This window comes from Petromyzon marinus, chromosome 14 (assembly GCF_048934315.1).
Source record: "Petromyzon marinus isolate PM22_M1 ecotype Great Lakes invasive population chromosome 14, UKy_Petmar_22M1.pri1.0, whole genome shotgun sequence".
NCBI classification, from domain to species: Eukaryota; Metazoa; Chordata; class Hyperoartia; order Petromyzontiformes; family Petromyzontidae; genus Petromyzon; species Petromyzon marinus.
In genome coordinates, this window is record NC_133680.1 from 14,241,668 (window position 1) to 14,261,051 (window position 19,384).

At 45.8% G+C, this 19,384-nt stretch overlaps 1 pseudogene; it reads right to left on the reverse strand.

Moving 5' to 3' along the window:
• LOC116942292 (calcium-dependent secretion activator 1-like) overlaps positions 1 to 19,384 on the reverse strand; it is an 82,323-nt pseudogene that overhangs the window by 18,347 nt on the left and 44,592 nt on the right.

Sequence of the window (19,384 nt, forward strand, 5' to 3'; positions counted from 1 at the left end):
TAATATATCCACTTCCGTGCCCTCGTCTAGGAGGCCGCTCTCCTATCTTACAGTTACATGCTAATTTCTCACATTAACATCACTAGCCTCGGCCACTTTTTTATGACCCTTGGGCTACACCCATTTCAAACCTTTTAAAACAGTCTGCCTCAGCAGCAGACCATGCTTTCCCACTTGATGACGGACGCTTGTGTTGCACCCGAAACGTCGTGATTTATTTTATTTTATACCTACGTGACTTTACCGAAAGAACCAAAGAGTATGGTTTACTTTAGTGCAGTATACGGAGATTTTATAAAAGTAATAACAACAACAGGTATGCTTGAATAAAAAAATATATATATATAGCCTCTTCCCACCAAAGCAGGATAAATGGGTACACCACAATTAATCAGTAAGTTGTGTGAGGTGAGGTAAAGCGTAGGTACTCCCACCTCTCCCAAGACATCAGGCCACCATTTAAGAGTAGGCCAAATACCCTCTAGCATAGCTCTATAGAACTCTCTCTAGTGGAGGCCCTTCTGCCAGCAATTGCACCAGTAATAAATGGCAACCCTGCACTTTTATCTCCGGTCTTGAGAACCCTACACACATTACTGTTGGCCCACTATCAAGCCTCATCTGCAGAAGCACAAATATCCCAATGATCGCTATCCCTCGGTCAGGAACGTCATGCCCATCATCCCGAGGCAGTGTCCCGAAAGACTGGGTGTTGTGTATTCTGACTAGAAGGACCACGGTCCTGGAACTCAAGGGCTTTCTGTTCCCTCAAGCTTTTGATAAAATTATGTGTCTAAAAAAGTAAAAAAATTATTACATTACTTATGGATGCCACCTTGAGTCCACAACACAAGAGACACCACAACAATGCTTTAGCAAATGCTGTAATGGTGTCATGATATGTTTAGTCAGCAACACACATATTAAAGGCAGACAATACATCTCCTTCACATATCTGCCACTACATATAAAAAGGATATTTTACACATCCCATCAACCACACGGCTTTCCGGGAGTGCATAATTTCAGCTGTATAGGTTCAATGCAATAAAATTTTGGACCGGTTTTGATAATTCACTACCTAATCAGCAGTGAGGCTTGGGACCACTCAGCCAAACAGAACTTGATGAGCACTGCAGCATGGCACACCAGCTTGGTTGCCCTTTGTGTCTGAGCTGCCGAGGTTGTGAGGAATGTGTTTTGGATACTTGTATAACCTGTGCAAACTGCTCTGCGCACAGATGTATATAGATTAGTGTTTCATGATTCTGCAAGCCTATCACAAGCCTATTTCCTGCACGTCCGATTAGCATGGTTGGCTACGTACGGTGCGAAAGAAATTGAACATGCATTCACGGTGCATAGCATGAGTGGCTCGTCTAATGTACTGAGTATGTGCAAAGACAAAACAAAGACTATGGGGAAGAAAAATAGACAATGAGAGAGAGGGGTAATTCATAAACTTAAAAGAACATTGATTTATGGGTCAAATTGTATAAGTAATTGACCTCATTAATTAGCTGTCGGGTGAAGGAGGGTTTACGACACATTTTACTTACGGCGATCCGACCCAGAAATGAACTTGTGAATCATAACATTGGACGAGTGGTGCGAGGTTGAGACACACAGAGCACCACGAGAGGTTTTCAAAATAGCGGCAACACAGAGACACGGAGGGCGGGGGGGGGGCACTGGAAGGGAGAAGGGAGGCTCCCTCACTGGACGAGCGCCCACGTCTCCTGGGCGAAGCCGCTGTGCACGGACTGCGCGATGGAGGCCTCCATGAGGTCCACGTAGCGCACCACCATGGGGGTGAACTTGGCCTGCACCTCCTCGTGGAACTTGCCGTTGTTGAGCGACGCTGCGGCACAACGCATCGGTGTTCACGAGTCAGCGAGTTCCCCCATCAGCGCCGAGGGGGCCGAACCTCAATAACACTGCTAGAGGTGTGGATAGAAAACGTTTAGCGACATGTCTCTGAACGTCAAAAGAGCAAGGAGCATCCTAATAAGGCTAGTTGTAATTACCGGTGAAACATTGTTCTCGAATTGTAAATGCTGTGGGTTTATTCTCCAACACACACCGGTGTTGGAAAGTAACTAATTGGCGCGTTCTGTTTACGCGACAAACCTTACTAATTGGCTGTGTCGGGTAGTGACGGGTTTAACGACACATTTATATTTCTGCAATCTAATCCAAAAAACCCTCTATTATGTATAATATTGGTCGCAAAAGTCTCCTCCTTCTACTACTACTCCGTGTTAAACAGAGCAAGGAGCAGCAGAGTGCAGGTTTCACAGAAACGTCAACAACGGCTGCGAGGCGCGTCAAGCGATTTACGTGAATGTTGTCTCTCTTTATCTCACTACGCGCCACGTCCTTTCTGAACAACATCGGCGAACGTGGCCTTCTTACATTTTGCTCCCTCCAAGATTTTACAGCAAGAACTTTGCATTAGACACCCCCAGTTGCATCCAATTGCTCAAATTGCTTATGTAACCTAATTCGAGGTCTTCCCCGGCTTGTGGTACCGATAATGATCCAAAAAACAATTATATTCAGTCTCTTGTTTTCTTATTAGATGTCCAAGAAATGTAACTTGCCTTTCTCTAATTATTCTTATGAATGTTCTTGTTGTACCTGCTACCCATTATGTATGTACATACGTTGAACTTCTTATGCACCATGCTAATGTTGTAATGATGATCAAACACGGCAAAGTGAAACACATGGCTGGCTAATCAAATAGTCAATGTGTAGCTGCTGTGAGTGAAGAAGCGATGAGGTACAGTGCATGACGACATGGCCACTCAACACAGCGGCTCTGGCCGTGGAGACGCCCTCCTGGGCTGTGTGTGCCGAGCTGCCAGACGTGAGTTTCACTGTCATAAATTAGATAAAAGACTTTCGAGTCTCTTTTAGAAGGAGTGAGTACTCAATTCAGAGAGCACAGCAGCTACTAGAGCACCACGGCAGCGTGCCTGAAAGGCAATTTTAAGCCTTTTTAAATTATCAATGACAAACGTTAAAACTCAAATCGTACAACCATGAATGTGTCTACCAGATGAGTGTTCATGTCTCTGCTTTACATACGGGTTTGCCTGAGGTAGTCGTTGAGAAGCTGGAAGAGCAGCAGGGCATCCCAGTTGTCTTCTGGCTGCTTATCCAGCACATCATCCATGTCCACGGAAAACAGCTTCCAGAACATCTCGGCGTGTTCCTCAAACAGTTCACTTGCCAATGCAAAAGCCTGCACAGCAATAGGGGAGTGAGTAACACTGAATGACCAAGTTAACCTCACGAGAATATTCCCCGCATCACTATCCGCAAACCACAAACAGTTTTTTTTAATCTGTAAATGATGAGAAAATCCCATTGCAACAGAAATTCGAGTGCAGGCCCAGAAATAAACCGTACGTTTCAAACAATATGCAAACGTGTAAGAAGCACATGTCCTTTGTTAATTATGCAAAAACCATCAGAGTTTCCTGAATAACTGCATTGTGGTCCTCTCATATTAGGGCACCATCCAAATACATTTTAGCAAATGTGACCAACTGACGGGCATGTGGAAGTGGAGGGAAATTTGAGTGTGGATGTAGTAGGGACTGGACGTGTGTGGTTCTCAGAGGCAGGCTATGCAGCAGTGAGCATTGGTAATGATACTCGACTGGCAACCAGCCCCACAGTTGTTTGACACTGCATCACTGCTGCTGTCAGTCGGTCACATTGGCTCATGTTTATTTTGATGGTGACCGAAGACAAGAGGACCGCAATGCTGTTCTTTAGGAAACGTCGATGGCTTTTTGCATGTGCATAATTGACAAAGGCTTTCTTTACAACCAGTTTATATTTCTGGAAAAGTTGTTCATGAGAGTCCTCGTCGTCATTGTCGTACCCCCCCCCCACCCCCCCAGTGCTGCTAGTTGTGTCCTTTCCGGTCATCCTCATCCTTGCAGCGGCTTTCAGATGCGCTTCTGTGGCCGTCTGGAACACTCTTCCTTCCGATATTAGGAAGTCACTGGAGCTATGCATTCTTAAATCTAGATTAAAAACTAATTTCTTCAGAATGGCTTTTTGTGTTTAGTTTGTTGTTCTTCCCCCGCACCTCTGATTGGCTATATACGGTCATGTGAAAAAAGTTCAACATACATACATGCGTGTGGAGTCGTCTCTTTGCTGAAATGATGAGTCACATGGGCAGCTGCACCCAAGACATCTTTCCTTACAAGCTCATCTCAAGTGTGGCATTTATCTATCTATTCATCCCAGAGTAATTGAGTCAAAGCCAATATGGCCATCGTTAACAGTGAGATTAAACAACTTCTGCAAGCCTCTTAAATTGGGTTAATTGTCTTTCTGTTATGATGCAGGAACACAGAAGGAGCCAAAATTTATCTGTTTACAATCGAGGGTTAGGGTAGCTACAAGTGTATAGATATTTTTTTTGTTTGTGGGAGTACGGGCACGGTGAGCAGGCTGTGGTCCCCACCTCCGCGTGGTAATCATCGTTCTGCTGCAGCACGTCGATGCACAGCTCGGCCAGGTTGATGAGCCCCTCCAGCTTCTTGCTCGGAGTGTTTTCCTCCTCCTCCCCCACTTCCTTCCCCTCCAGGGAGTCGACTGCAAGAGGCAAGATGCACGTTGCATTTTACAGCTTAGCTGAGTGAACCGCATGTTGCCCATGTCCAGTAAGGGGTAAAGGTGGAGCCCTGCGATTGCTTGCTTACGCCACTGCTGACGGAAGAGCGGCCTGATAAGCAAAGTTTATAATCCCCCATTCAGCCCTATGAACCGCAGGGGTGCTCAGTACTGTCACTGGGCCCAGTGGTAGCGTGTTTGCCACTTATTGTTGCAGAGGTTCACCGTTACAATCAGGCGGCCACCCTCGTTTTTTTACTGCGGATGTAATAATAACAACCATGAGACTACTACGCACCGTCTGCTTCACGGTGGACCCCAAGATTCCCCTGATGTAATTCGCAAGAGTAGGCTATTGTGTGCCGGCGTCAGGGTCCACATTTGCCAAATTCAAGAATTACACTGCAAATTTCTCAAGGATTATACATGGCAACCGCCCTCTGCTGGCAGACTACGGTTCCAGGCCACTCTTGCAAATGAAGCTCATCCTGGTCTCCCGAGTTCCCACCTGGTTAAACAAAATAAATTTAACTACCTTAACCTATTGTATCTATGTTGGACTTCTTTCGCACTGTACGTAACGAACTGTGCTAATTGGAGGTGTGGGGGAAGGACAATATACTAAACACAAATAGCAGTTCTAAAGAAATGTATTTTCAATCTAGATTTTAAATTGCCGAGCTCCAGTGGCTTACTAATATCAGAAGGAAGATAGTTCCAGACGGCCACAGAAGAGCACACAAGGAAAAATGGTTTCGCCAGAACACAATTCACATTTGACTTTGTCTATCCAGTGCTAATAATCACACACAGCACCAGGTGATAAATTAAGGTTAGATAGGCCTAGGGGGATCTGCGAAAAGGTTTGGATTTGATTTGTCATGAATGCTATGCTTGGCCTGGACTCGCACAGAGTGAGCTGAGAATGTCCTATTAAAAGTTAAACATTGCAACACCACTCTGCGCATACACACACAGGGTAAAGTCGATAACACGGATCGTCTACATCCTCACTTGAAGACTGCATGACACACACGTCACTACAAACTAATGGTACTGGTGTTGTGGTCACAGACAGCTCAGGAGCATGGAATAAGTTTTGTAGTTGCGGTGGGAGGTCACGTTGAGTATCCTGGAAGGCCTAGGAAGGATACTAAATTGAGGAAGGCACAACAATATAATTTCAAAGGCCAAAAATCTGAGAGGGGGGTGGGGCACCACCCTTCTGAGCCCTATGGCCCCACACCCATATGAGAGCCGATCTGCCCAATGCTGTAACCGTCACGTACCCTTAGTAACATGACTCACGATCACGGAAAACAAAAACTAGTGGTTCGTAGATGATTCTTGAGTTAGGCCACGTAACAATCTTGCCACATTCGTATTAACCCTTTCCCAATCCGATGACATACGTGTACATCATCAGTTTTTATTCCAATCCCGTTCCGACGTACACGCGTACGTAGAATCGTAAGTAAAAGGCCATGCGGGAGGGCATGTAGCACAATTTGGCACCAGCTATCACAGAGTGTGGTCGTGCCGCGACAGTTCTCTGCAGTGAGTACAATGTCTTTGAAAAACAGCAACGCCATGCCTCTGTAAATAACGTAAACGCTAACCACTTGTATGTTCCGAGATTCATCGTTGAACGGGACCCCACCCTGTGCCTTGCAGTCGTCTCGAAATGGGAAAGGGTGAAAACCCTCTACCACCCAATGAAGAAAACAAATTGCCACCTGTAGAAGTGGCTAACCATCGAACAAAGAAGGTCACTGCATCGGGTGCTTTCAGACGCGCTTCTGTGGCCATCTGGAATGCTCTTCCCTCCGATATCTTGAAGCCACTAAAGCTATGCACTTTCAAATCTAGATTGAAGACTCATTTCTTTGTAACTGATTCTTGTGTTAAGTTTGTTGTCCTTCCCCCGCACCTCTGATTAGCACAATTAGCTACGTACGGTGCAATTTGAAGTTCATCATACGTACAAACCTACAAGTTACGCAGTTGCCCTATGTTGGTAACCAAGACATTTCTGCTCATTTCTGTGCTCGGGCAGTTTAGAGGGTGATGGTTTGGGCACGTTACCAGTCGGGTCGGCTTGCTTATCCTCGATCTGCGCATACTCCGACAGGCGGGTGTAATTGATGAACGCCGCATTCTCCAGGCAACTTCTCAGGACCGCCTCCATCTCGGCAGGAGGAACCATGGTGGCCATGTCCTTCATCAACACCTGCACAGAGCCGCGGGCACACCACACACACACGCGCCCACAGAACATGCAGCCTCCAGAGGCAATAGCGCAACGCGCGTGGCTGTGATTGGTTAATTCGGGCGGTGAACTCATAACCCTCGCATTACAATCATTCATATTAATTGTATTACTTAACTTTCTTTCATTTATTTAAAGATAGCGTCTTGCGACTGAAACTTGATGAGTCTCAAGGAGCCCACCTGTATTATCGCGCTGTGGAGACAAGGACTGGTGCATCACTTACATTTGTGAACCTGTGAGGTGGTCAGGATATGGTAGTACAGCAAGTGGGTTCACAAGTAAATGTTGTGGATTTGCTCTCCAACACACCGGTGTGCTGTACGATTAACGAATTGGCTTGTTTTGTACATGACAAATCTGAATAATTTGCTATCGGGTTGTTGTGGGTTTAACGACACATTTATATTTACGCGATCTAATCCAAAAAAACCTAAATTATGGAGATATAAAGGGTTATCATTGTAATTGTAACAGATGGACATTGATTGTCGTGATGGTTCGAACACCGTATTTGCAATGCAGAGGTCGCCTGTTCGGTTCAATCTCCCGGCACGGCAGTTGGAGCAGTGGTGCGAGATTCCTAAATCCTTCAGCCTCTGTCCACCCAGCAATATAAATTGGTGCACCACCAGGGCTAACTGATTGGCAGGACACGTGGTGGGGTTAATGATGGGTGCCCTTACCTCTTCCAACACTTCTGGTCAGCGTGGAAGAGTTGGCCAAATTCGCTTTAGAGGGGCTCGCTGTCAAGCACCCTCTCGTGAATTATAATGAGAAAAAAGTAATGGAAAAAAATAAGATGTTTTACCATTTCTGGCAATAAGAGAGGTGTTAAGATTTTCAAACCTATTCTTCTTTTCATCATCATTTTGATACTGGCAAAAAGGTCCCATGGATATAAGGAAGTAATTGCAAGACTGCACCTTAACCTTTTACATTTGAACAATAAACATTCATCTCAGCCATTTAAGAATAAATATACAACTATCCTGTGTCAATTATAATGCCATTTTAATGTTGTACGTTTACTTTTGTAAGTTTGCAACGAGGGCTCACAGGCCTCTGGGGGATATATGACCATACTTCACTGCGCTGGTCACTGCGGGTTGGTGAACGCGGGATGCCTAAACATTGGAGCGTGGGACAGTACAACAACGGCATTTGATGCAATGCCCTCTCGGGACAACATAACACCCACAGAGCCCTTACTGTGCATGGTGGTAGCTACCCAGGCTCAAAAATACTTAGCTTCCGAAATGTGACAACAATAGCGAGTACATTGCGGGTGACTCACAGAGTCAAATGAGGTAACATTGTACTCCTCACAGCCCCGGCAATTACAATTCTTGCGGTCGCCTTGCCCACGATAGGCGGCAAATGAGCGAAGGAGATTTATTTGCGAGTGAGGAGCACAGCTTCAATAGTGGTCGCCTGAGATGAACACGCTGGCTGGCTGTGTGCTCCCGTGCACGAGCAGAGCGCAGCGCCCAACGTTGCTCCAATGGGTTCACGCTCTCACCCGCTCCAGCAGGGAGATGGTCGCCTTCAGAGCACCCTCCGGTCTCCCGAAGGGGAAGCAGTACCTGTGTGCAACACAGCGGGAGTGTGCCCCAGAGACTGTCATCGCCGCTCCTTCTGAAAACATTTCGCCGGCCCCAAGTGTTCAAGCAGTGCTTCTGACTCCACTCGCAATGACTCCCCCAAAGTCCAGATTTCAACATCAACAAAACCATTCGTGGTAAGCAGCCCACGTTGGGGGGAAGCGGTGATGTGGTGGTCACCACGCAGCGCTATGAACCCGGTGACGAGTTGGATTGTAATCCCAGCGACATTTGATATCTGAATCGATCCTGGGCCCCTCGACCTTCACCACCCCACCACACTGAGACGCATGGTGACATATGGTCAAACAACCGAACGTCATTGCAGCAGATTGACAAAGGGTAAATATATACGTTTAGTTTGTTGTCCTTCCCCACACCTCTGATTAGCATAGTTGGCTATGTACGGTGCCAAATAAGTAAAAAAATACATACATAGCAGACTGTCCTACTGAACAATCAGATTTATCAACTGTACAGAGCCAAAACACAATCAAATACTACCTTGTGGACAATATTCAGTAGTAATTGGGTAGACTGGTGCCTGCCATAGAAATGTGGAATTTACATAATTGGTTCAGGACTGCCAACAGAGCTTGACCAGGGTGTTTAAAGCTTATTTAAGCATGAACACAGCAACTCTTGTGAATACACTTGTACACGAGGTAAAATGTATTTTACAATGTGTTTATGCATGAGTAATTCATATTATGTAAGAAGAATTTAAAGTTTAGTTGCTGAACATTAACATATTCCGTGTATGTTTTTTTGCGTCCATTAATCTCAAACGGGGCTCGTGGCTGGGGACGGCATCTGCCGAGTTTATTTTGGTTTAAGGAGCCCGCCAGGCAACACAGCAGTCAGAGTGAGCGGCTCGCAATAAGGTCATGGGTTCACCTACTCAGACTTTGCCTTCCCATACAATCAACCGAATCAGGACCGGGTATGGCCAATGCGGCCACCCGATGCACAAATGGTGCATCAAAGATTCGGCGGCCTTGCGAGTGGGGTCACGAATTCCAAACCATTGACCGCATCATAAACAGTTGCTCCTTTAAAGGAGGAACGGTCGAGATCCACTCTGTATCTGAGCAGACAATCGAGTGGATAACAAATCTAAAATTACATCTTTAACCTGCTGTTATTTATCAATGCGAAAGAAGATGATAAAATCTACAAATTGGAAGAAAAATAGTCTCTTTACCGTTAACTTAATTAATTTACCAATTACCTTTCTTATGTGGTTTAATACCAATATCATCCAACTTACAGGTTTTTTGGGGTTAGAGAGTGTAAATATATAAATCTGTAATTAAACCCACCACCACCCAACACAGCCAATAAGTAAGGTTTGTCACGTTATCAGAACATGCCAATTCGTTATGAGTACAGCACACCGGTGTGTTGGAGAGAAAAGCCACAACATTTACAATCTGAGTACGACGTTTCGCCAGTAATCATAACTAGCTTCATCAGGCGACAGCCAGATTTGTGAAGAAATCCTCCTGTTTCGTTCCTTAAATAGAAGGGTAGATGTGATGACATCACTTGTGAGCCCTTCTTGAGTGGAGGAGGATTAATGAATGCATAAAAATGATAGTGGGTACTAATTTCCGGTTGGGTTATTTATATGGTAATCAACATACATTATGCAAGCGCATTATGCGAGCCCATTGTTCTTGTACCTCCAGTTGATTGTAAGCACTAAAATAGCAGTACCTGTTATTGTCTGTTCAATGGTAATCCCAATTGAAGTATGGTGACCTGTTATGGGCATGCATTTATAAATGTATCATTTGATGATCCGCTTCCAAGCAGTACGAAGTCTGTAGCTATCTGAACGGTTAAAACAATTTATACTTATCTCAATTTCGATATATTATCTAATTAGTCTTGGCCAGTAGTAACTAGTTTTGCAAAAAACTTCAACATTATTAAAATGTATTGAGTGTCCTTGTTGGTACGCATGTTCTGCCACTGCCGACAGTTGTGTAGTGATATATTCACACGGACACTAGCTTTTCTCCTGTGTCACTTTATCACCTCGCATACCGTGTGGATGCTCCTCACACTAACACAACGCACCCTTGCTCCGAACTCCCTATCTCTATTCTCTGCTAGCCTGTCACTCTATACTCCACTAGTCTGTCACTCTATATTCCACTAGCCTGTCACTCTATACTCCACTAGCCTGTCACTTACTACTCCACTAGCCTGTCACTTACTACTCCACTAGCCTGTCACTTACTACTCCGCTAGCCTGTCAATCTATACTCTGCTAGCCTGTCACTCTATACTCCGCTAGCCTGTCACTCTATACTTCGCTAGCCTGTCACTCTATACTCCGCTAGCCTGTCACTCTTCTCTCACACCTCCACCTTCATCCTTGCCCCCAGCAGGGGATCAGCCAACACCGCTGGGGAGGACGAGGTGTGGAGGGCGAGGTCCCAGGCTTCTTCTCCCTAACTCTTGTCCTCTTCGTTCCTTCAGCTCCAACCAACAACCCCATGTTGCTCCGCACACACCCTCATATCCCCCTCCTCATTAAGGGTCCTCAGTTACCACCCATTAAGCTGGCGCCTCCTGCACGTGCTCTCTATCATCATCTCCATCTCCCGCCTCTCCGACATCTACCCCGTGTTCCCACGCTCGCACCTGCCTGTCCCCAAATGCACCCACTTAATTACTGCCTCACCCCCTAATTGCTGGCGCCTCTGGCGGCTACTCCATGTCTTGACACTTGTACCTGCTCGCCCTCAAATGCACCCGCTGTTTGCAACCCCCTGCGCGTTATGCCACTACAGTTGTATTTGGGAGTATTTAATATTTCTTTGGTGTTCTTTTAGTCTCGTGCTGATCATTCGTCCTTTTTGTCCAACATAGTATTTGTCACAAGTTAAATTAATCTGGTACACACCTGTTGATAGTTTCAGTAATACATCTTTTATACCAGATATTAATTTCTGTATTTTATGTACCATGCCAAATCTGACACGGATGTTTTGTTTTTTCCAAACATCTGACTAGTTTACCAGTTACTCACGCAAAGTACGGTATTAGTTGCGCCCAGTTGCACTTTATTTTGCGCACAGTTGCAATTTACTTTGCTCAGATGGTGTTAGTTGCTGAGGCCGTGACGCTTTTCTTTTCTCATTCTTCTTGCTCGTTGCCCCCTGTACCATTCCCGTTCTGCTGTAATGTGCGCAGATGCCGAATTGTTTTAGGGTGATATTGGCATGTAAAATAAAGATCAATCATTTGATTCTGAATCGAATCCCTTCCCGTTTGGTATCGAGCGGCAATAAGCACATCACGGGGCTGCATGGTGGGAGTGTAGACCATGTGTCAGGTGGTGCGAACCTGAAGTGAGCGATCTGGTTCTCCAGCAGACTTCTCAGCCGGCCTCTCAGTTCATTGTAACGCTCCATCTCCTCCACAGTCACAGAAGAAAACCCATCTGGCCTGCGGCACAACATTAATTTATTATCGGCGTTTTTTAAAATATAAATCTTCCTCGATGTTATCCCGGTTGTGTTATCAGCATCATGTCGTGAGATGCAGCATCAATTTGGACAGTTTGCAGAGTAGGTAAACTCTTTCGTGGTATGATGGAGCAACATCCCTTCAAGCAGCCCCCTGTTCGACGCAGTAAGGGGCAGCACTTTCCAGCACTTTCCTGTCCTGATACTAAAGGTCGTCGCACGGCAGTCCAACCAATATTTAAATTTTCAGAGCTCAAATTTATCAGAACCAAAGTTAATGTGATCGTCTATTTGATTAGTCATTGATGATAGGGCTGAGACCATCAACTAACTACACTTGAGAACACGGTTTAATCACAGGCAGTGGTTGAAGCCTGGATTCGAACCCAGGATTTCAGAGGTGCCGACTCTGTGTTCTGACCTCTGAGCAGCCCGGCCATATCCTGCAGCGTTCGTTTTTCAATGACCAAATATTTTGTCATGAAGTGCAAAACATATTTTTGTGCCATTTATATGATTCATCATTCACAAAATGCTTCAAGATAAATTATTTTTTTATACATCTGCATGGAAGTAGAAAAGTATTACACATCTTACACAGGATTGCATGGCACTGCATGTTCTTTCACGCTCATTGGCAAGGGTGGCAGGCATAGGTGCAGCTGTGTTGGACCGAATCACCACTAGGGGTATCGTATTATATAGCATTATCCTGTTTTACAATAACTTTTTCCACAATTGCCATTTCACTATAATATATGGATTAATATTAGAATTCTGATGTGTAGTTTTCAGTCTCATTTGAAAACGTTTCATCTCGGGAAGCTTCACCTGGTTACAACAGACTATATGACTGGAAATCATATTTCGAGACGAACACAGATTATCATACATCTTTTCTTTTGCCCTTTCATGTATATTTCTCCTCTGGTTATTAATTTTAAAATGCCTGCTATACACGCACGCAAAACCTGGGAAATTGTGCAGCCCTGCAATTGCCCAGTCGTGCCACCGCTGGCAGAAGGGCCTCTACCAGTGCGTGCTCTATAGAGCCTATATTTTGGCCTACTATTCCACGCTGAACATACAGTCTAGGAAGAGGTGGGAGTAACCACACTTTACCCCACCACACATGACCTGCTGCGTTAAACCCATTTATACTGCTGGGGTGAACAGGGGGGAGAGTTCAGAAAACTTTCCCATTCGCTCCAACTGTCATGCCGGGGGGTTCGGAGAGGCGACCTCTGTCTGGACTCACCATCACGCCGCGTAACCTACTCAATCAACGAGAGCAATTCACTGAGCTGAGCTCAGGGGCTGATCTAGAAACTTCCCAACGGCGGGTGGGGCTGCGGTTCTCAAAATTTCAAGCTTTGATATATAGGGCCCTGTATTAATAAACAAACATTCAGCATGTTTTCTATGGTCAATATCGATAAAACACCAATTTTTCAGATCCACCAGCTGCTGCTGACCGGACCTGTTGCCGAACACGTGAGAAGCACAGAAGGCGAAGCTGTAGTGAAGCAGCGTGGGGTCGATCATGGTGCCACTCTCGGCCTTCTCCAGCAGGTCGTTGAGGAAGCACAGGTGCCGGTGGCAGCCACGCACGCCGTAGCGGGCGCAGTACTCGTCCAGCACAAACACCTGCCCTGGGCTCAACCAGCCCTGCCATTCAACACGCACCTCCGATTTAGCACGGTGGGCTACATACGGTGTGAAAGAAGTTCAATATACATATATACAACCACATACACCCTGCGTAGTGCACACACAGTCATCAATCAGACACGTGACTACACAAGGGCAGCAGAGTGGCATAGTGGTAACACTCGTGTCTCACAGCAGAATTCCCTGGGCTCGATTCCCGACTCGGGCGCCTTTCTGTGTGGAGTGTCCGCACCTTCAATTATCACAGTTGGCTATGTATGGTACGAAAGAAGTTGAACATACATACACATATATACGAGAGTTTATATCCACCCCTGTTCTGCATGGCTTTCCTCAGGGTTTTCGTTCCTTCCATAGCTTTTAACATACAATATAAATAGTTTCGGCTAAACATCCTCCCCATAAAATGCACTTGAAAATTACTCAATTGAGATTACACCGAGCAATTCTTGCCCCTGACTGCAAAATACTTCACAGGACCCTCCTGTGAAGTGTGTACTGAAGGGTTACATGTGTATGTATGTTGAACTTATTTCGCACCGAAGTAGCCAACCACACTAATCGGAGGTGTGGGGGAGGACAACAAGTGGGATAATAATGACAGAATTACACTGCTGGGGCAACTCAAAACGCCTTAGATATGATAAATGATTTAGGTCTCATTTTAAACATTCGAATGGGCACCCCCAGTGGCAGCTGTCCCTGCTACGTGTATGAAGTTTTAAAACCTACCACTCGTAGCACAAGGTAACTCAGCACCTGGCCTGCAATCAGACAATAGTCTGCCAGTAGGAGGGCCGACGCTGCTGTGTGGAATCCCAATTGAGTAATCTGCGGGTAATTTGCAAGTAATTTATACAATTTGGCAAATTTCGACTGTGACGCTGGCCCACAATGTAAGACTCATTTCGAATATCATGGAATTTTAACAGCCACTGTGAAGCAGACGGTGCTTAGTATTTTCTTTTTTATACACACGCAGTATTAACCAGGGCCTCCGGCCAAATTCGAAACCGCCAACCTCTGCAACAAGCGGCCAACGTGCGACTGCTGGGCTGCTGCATCACTGCCCCCCCCAATTCACGCGCACTTCACGCATTGCGACTTGCAAGGCAGGAGATGGAGTCGCTGAGCCGGTGTTCGAGGGTGCTTCGCTGGAGCTGCTCAAAGAAGGAGTCGTGGTCAAAGTCGCTGGGGTTGGCCCAGATCAGCTCTTCGATGCCGTACTTGGAGGCTCGATCAGCTGTGGATGTACCAACACAAACCATCTGCATTTCAGTTTGGGTGTGTGTGTGTGTGGGTGTGTTTGCAAAGAAAAGTGCCAATGCACTGGGTTTATTTCTAGTCAGCATATAGCTCAGCTGGTAAACCGGCAAGCTCCCAATGATGATTTACTCACCTATGCCCAAATGTGCCAGATCTTGTCAGATCTAAACCGGGAGTGGCGAGTGTCATAGGGTTTGGCTTTGAGGTGGGGAAGAGATGGCAGTAAAGCCATTATTTTACGAATCTATTTGTGCAGGTTTTTGTGTGTTGCCTCCTTATATGTGTTTGATTTGTCCAGGTACTCGGGTTTCCTTCAACATAGCATAATAAACCAAAACATGGAATTGGCCATGACATCCCATTGAGGACTTCCTGAAATAAAAGTCTCGATGCGTAGTGAGGCTTCCCTGGGTACGTGGAGGGAAATATGTTGGGTTTAGCAGTTGCATTCAGAGTGTGTATGGTCTGGCAGCGGCCACAACACGAATTATCAGCTGTTTCCCCCGAGTTCAAGCCATGCAGGGACGCATCCTCAACGGCTGGTTCCACCTCCTCACGAATTACTCCTGATGAAGTTTTAAAAGCTACTACTTGTATCTAGACATGTTTTGCAATTTTGAAACAATATATCTCCCACCATTTACAATGCAGAGCAGTAAATAACATATTATTGAATAGCACTCAAATCAAGTTTACGCAATTATTAGTTTCCAGACAAACTTAAACTCCTAAAGAGCACACCACAGTAATGACAGGACTTACTGACAGGGTGGGGCACCACAAGGTTTTCAGCACAGCAATAACATCCACTCATCTATTACGAGCCAATCATTACAGTGCAAGGACTCTGTGTAATAAGAGAGCTCTGTCAAAGCTTCACTGCACATGTATTTATATACCGAGGCACAGTGCTGGTGAAGGACAAGATTTGTATATCAGAGGCCACAGGCCCTCATCCTAGAGAAGGAGCTCACTAGGATCAGTCCCACACTCCAGGTATTCCCAGGAATCCACAACGATGGACCTAGTCAGTGCCATGGTTCCCTGGAATTGGGCCAAAGGTACAATAAACTGAAATTTCAACACCAAGTCTAATGTCTGCATTGATCTTTTCATTCCGTTTGCGTGGAACAGCCCACATGAACCTACGTATGTAATTCCTAATACCTATTACGATCAAGTAACTATGGTCTACACGTTTCCATTTACTGCAGAAGCACGTTTTGGTCCTTGCCCTATGGAGAGAGGGCACAACCACGGCTCCCCGAGACATTCCCACACTGGCTGGGGATTGTCCATGGCCGTGCTCATTCGAGCAGCAAGAGACACTGGCTTCAACGTTTTATATCATGCCCATTATTTACAGCTAATTTGTGGAATATTAAACGTGTGCTGCAGTTAAATGGTCGAAGAGAAATTACCGTGTCACTGCTTGGCTGCGTAGTTCCCACAGGGAACACGGGGGTACAAAGGGGGAACAAGGGGGAAACAGGTATGTATCTGTCCACAAATATTTAAGTTCAAGTTTATTTTGTTTAAGCAGGTGAGAACTCAAGAGACGAGGACAGTCTCGTTTTTGAGAGTGGCCAGGGTGAGCTGGGCATCGCGTGGATTTTTCTCCAGGTAAGTGGGCCTTACTTGGTAACATAATTAAAATAGTTTATAGCTTATTCTAAAACCGGCGTGGCGGCGGCGAGCGCCGTGTTGAGTTCACGTGCATTCTGACGGCAGCAGCGTCCCTCCGGGAGCGCTCAGCTTGCCGCCCTGAGATGGGTGTAGGGGCTTGTGAGACTGGCCGGTGGCACGGCAGAGCGCCTGCACCCACAGCACGCAGTCCTGATCGTCGTCACTCGCCAGCTGCAGGGAGTCACCCTCCTTCACGGCGCGGAAGAACGCACGCCCTCCAGTCACGTCTGCGGTGAACATAAGGCGCGACGTACAAATAAATAAATAAAACACAGCAAGGTACTCAATAGGGATTGCACAACAGCAATCATTGCCCCAGCTGACAGGCTGCTGGCTCCTCGCTGCTGGCTCCTGGCTGCTGGCCGCGGGCTGATGGCTCGTGGCTCGTGGCTGCTGGCTGCTGCTACTCGGTGCGATGTGATCGTGATTCCCCATGGCAGCCGCGTGGCTCCTCCACGGGGGCCGCACCGCAGCGGCGCTACCTGCAGGGGGCTCCGTGTAGTCCACGGTGAAGCCGTCCGTTAGCATCAGCTCCTGTGGCTCCGCCTTGCGCTCACGGTAGCTGCACATGGCGAACGTGCACTGGCTGACCTGGAAGCAGTCAAAACGACGGAATGATGCACTTTCTCCCCTCTAGGGCTCATGGTGGCAGTCTTACGAAATCATTTCAAATACTGTGTTTGTTACTTTTCTCGTGTCTTCCCAGGCATCCTGAGAGGCTTCCCGGGAAGCCTGGGTCTCGTATCAAACCACCTTATATCGCCACGACAAATCACTTGTGCATAGAGCCCAGTTATCCAGGTTGCCTTGTATCAGGCTTCATAGACTTGAATGTGGCTATGGGCACACTGCTTTGGCACCAGTTTTGGAACCAATTTTGGCACCAGTTTTGGAACCAATTTTGGCACCAGTTTTGGAATCAATTTTGCCATCGGTTTTGGCACCAGTATTAGCATGGGTGCCACCCCTCCTGCACGCGACCGTGAAGCTGCACAACAATCGGCCATGCGCATAATCGACGACTGCTCTTCAACGGTGGCGACAAGAAGGGACAGAAAGGGAGAGCGAGAGTTGATTCAAGTCCATGACATGAAAATCGAGCATTTGAGAGATGCTGATATTAAGAGTTTGAGAGATGCTGATATTGAGCGTTTGAGAGATGCTGATAGTGAGCATTAAAAGGATGCTGACAGCAAGAGTTTGAGAGATGCTGATATCGAGGTTTGAGAGATGCTGATATGAAGAGTTTGAGAGATCATGATATCGAGAGTTTGAGAGATGCTGATATTGAGCATTAAAAAGATGCTGACAGCGAGAGTTAGAGAGATGCTGATATTGAGATTTGAGAGATGCTGATATGAAGAGTTTGAGAGATCATGATATCGAGAGTTTGAGAGATGCTGATATTGAGCATTTGAGAGATGCTGATATTGAGAGTTTGAGAGATGCTGATAGAGAGTTTGTGAGATTCTGATAGTGTTTGAGAGATGCTGATAGTGAGCATTTGAGATATGCTGATAGCGTGCAATTGAGAGATGCTGGTATTGAGCATTTGAGAGATGCTGATATCGAGCATTTAAAAGATGTTGATATCGAGCGTTTGAGAGATGCCGATATCGAGAGTTCGAGAGATGCCGATATCGAGCATTTGAGAGATGCTGATAGTGAGCATTTGAGACATGCTGATAGCAAGCATTTGAGAGATACTGATATTGAGAGTTTGAGAGATGCTGATAGCAAGCATTTGAGAGATGCTGATAGAGTAATTGAGAGATGCTGATAGTGAGCATTTGAGAGATGCTGATAGCAAGCATTTGAGAGATGCTGATATTGAGCGTTTGAGAGATGCTGATAGCGAGCGTTTCAGAGATGCTGATAGTGAGCATTTGAGAGATGCTGATATCCAGAGTTTGAGAGATGCTGATATCGAGGTTTGAGAGATGCTGATATGAAGAGTTTGAGAGATCATGATATCGAGAGTTTGAGAGATGCTGATATTGAGCGTTAAAAAGATGCTGACAGCGAGAGTTTGAGAGATGCTGATATCGAGATTTGAGAGATGCTGATATGAAGAGTTTGAGAGATCATGATATCGAGAGTTTGAGAGATGCTGATATTGAGCATTTGAGAGATGCTGATATTGAGAGTTTGAGAGATGCTGATAGAGAGTTTGTGAGATGCTGATATTGAGCATTTGAGAGATGCTGATAGTGAGCATTTGAGATATGCTGAAACCGTACAATTGAGAGATGCTGATATCGAGCGTTTGAGAGATGCCGATATCGAGAGTTCGAGAGATGCCGATATCGAGCATTTGAGAGATGCTGATAGTGAGCATTTGAGACATGCTGATATTGAGCGTTTGAGAGATGATGATATCGAGCATTTGAGAGATGCTGATATCGAGCGTTTGAGAAATGCTGATATTGAGTGTTTGAGAGAAACTGATATTGCGCGTTAGAGAGATGCTTTTTTGAGCGTTTGAGAGATGCTGATATGCAGCTGTGATAGCGAACTCAAAAGGAAGACGAGTATGGAAAGAAACACTTCACCGCAGATGCTCCATCGCTATGAGGAACACAAATTGCTAGAGCGGGTAAGAGGGTTCTCTGCTGCATGCAGGCACGGTGAGCTGCTTACATCGTCTCGACGAGGAACCCATTCATTTAAGTCAAACACAGTTTAGAAAATTCGCGTAAGTTCAGTACAAACTTAGCATCAACATGGGTAGACATTTAAAATACAGATGCACTGAGGCAAAAATA